General features: G+C 38.4%; 1 pseudogene; it reads left to right on the forward strand.

Annotated features, from left to right (window-relative positions):
- The first annotated feature begins 934 nt into the window (after positions 1 to 934).
- On the forward strand, positions 935 to 1,676 carry LOC140624026 (small nuclear ribonucleoprotein G pseudogene; annotated as a pseudogene).
- The last annotated feature ends 621 nt before the right edge of the window (positions 1,677 to 2,297 follow it).

Genomic DNA, 2,297 nt, shown 5'->3' on the forward strand with positions numbered 1-2,297 from the left:
TTGTATCACGTAGGCTCTGGAGTGAGATTGCCAGTTTTTGCAACCTATCTCTGTTGTTTGTTAGTTGTGTGATCTGGGACATGTTACTTAGCCTTGGTAAGCCTTAGTACTTCTGTTGGCAAAAATTAAGTGGGGGTCAGCCGGGGAACAGATAGATAAGGGAAGAGAGAGAAAATAGGTCTCTTATTAAGGGCGTTGTGAAGATTGACTGCCATAATGCTTGACAGAGTTTCAGGCATATATTAAGCATGCAATAAATAACTATCAGCTATTTTATCATTAACAGTATTATTTTCTTTCCTTTATCTAGAGTAAGGTATTAACTGATCAAAATGTGTCACGTACCTAAGATAGATTGGTATAAAACAAGCAAAAACCAAAAACAGACGGAGAAACACAGCTTTGCGCAATAACTTAAAGTTCTTCATCAGCTAAAAATTACAGGAGATACTGTTAAATAGTAAAATTAACTGACTTTCCATTCTTTGTTATTTCATTCAATAATATTTACTATCAAGTACTGTAATAAATACTGTTCCAATAAAAATAGATCTAATTTGGGACTTCCTTTCAATAACTATGATCTTTTTTTAAATTTTTTTTTATTTTTTATTTATTCATAGAGACACAGAGAGAGAGAGAGGCAGAGACACAGGCAGAGGGAGAAGCAGGCTCCATGCAGGGAGCCCGATGTGGGACTCGATCCCGAGTCTCCAGGATCGCGCCCCAGGCTGCAGGCGGTGCTAATCCCCTGCGCCACCGGCGTTGCCCCAGTAGCTATGATCTTGTCATAGAGATGAGTGGGTATTATAATTGGGAAGCAGTGATGGGACACTGGAGGAAGACTTCTTGGGATCTGGCAACATTCTGTTTTTTGACCTGGATAATAGTTCTAGAATAATTAAGTTATGCATTTATGTTGTGTGTACTTTTTTGGTGTGTTTCTTAGAGGTATAGTAAAAAAGTTTCTAAGTATAGCATGTGAACTGTATCTCAATTTAAAAAATTATGAGATATTCCTGACCTTGGATTAGGGAATGGTTTCTTAGCGAGGGCATGTAAAACACAAGTAACCAACGGGGGGGGGAAAAAGATAAATGGCTTTATCAAAACTAAAAACTTGCTTCAGAGGACACTCAAGAAAGTGAAAAGATAACCCGCAGAATGGGAGAAATATTGGCAAATAATGGATCTGATTAAGTCTACTATCTAGAATATATAAAGAACTATTATATTTATCAGTTATACCTCAATAAAGCTAGAATAATAAAAGAAGATAAACAGCTATTAAAACTCAACAATGGAAAAAATAAATAAATAAAACTCAACAATGGGCTGGGCCTACTGCGGGAGTGTGAGGGACCCCACAAATTCCGTTTGGAGGCATCTTGAGTTCACTGAGTAGACGCCATGAGTGAAGCTCACCCTCCCAAGTTGAAAACATTTATGGACAAGAAATTATCATCGAAATTAAATGGCGGCAGACATGTCCCAGGAATATTGCGAGGGTTCGGTCCGTTCATGAGTCTTGTGATAGATGAATGTGTGGAGGTGGCAACTAGTGGGTAACAGAACAATATTGGAGTGGTGGTAATACAAGGGAAGAGCATCATCCTCTTAGAAGCCTTGGAACGAGTATAAACAATGAGCCTGTTGGTCAGAAGAAGAAAACTGCTTCCGGGCAGCCCCGGTGGCTCAGTGGTTTTGTGCCACCTTCAGCCCAGGGCCTGATGCTGGAGACCCGGGATCGAGTCCCACGCTGAGCTCCCTGCATGGAGCCTGCTTCTCCCTCTGCCTGTGTCTCTGTCTCTGTCTCTCTCTCTCTGTGTGTGTCTCTCATGAATAAATAATAAAATAAAATCTTAAAAAAAAAATAAAAAAAACTGCTTCCACATATCCCCTGTCCATAGTACCTGCTTTACTACAATATAAAAATCAGGTCACCTGCATGTTCATATTGAACTTTTTTGTTAAATAAACTTTTATAATAGAAAAAAAAAACTCAACAATGAAAAGAGACAAATAACACCATTAAAAATGAGCACAAGATTTCAATAGACACTTCTCCAAAATGATATGCAAATGACAAAATAAAAAAAAACATGAAGAGATGCTCAACATCCTTTGTCATCAGAGAAATGCTAATCAAAATTGTAAACCACAATGAAGTGCTACTTCACACCCACTAGGATGGCTGCAATGGTTGGCAAGGATGTGGAGAAATTGAAACCCTCATGCATTGCTGATGGGAATGTAAAATGGTGTAGTCACTTTGTTTTTGTTTTAAGATTTTATTT

Source organism: Canis lupus, chromosome 33 (assembly GCF_048164855.1).
Source record: "Canis lupus baileyi chromosome 33, mCanLup2.hap1, whole genome shotgun sequence".
NCBI lineage: Eukaryota > Metazoa > Chordata > Mammalia > Carnivora > Canidae > Canis > Canis lupus.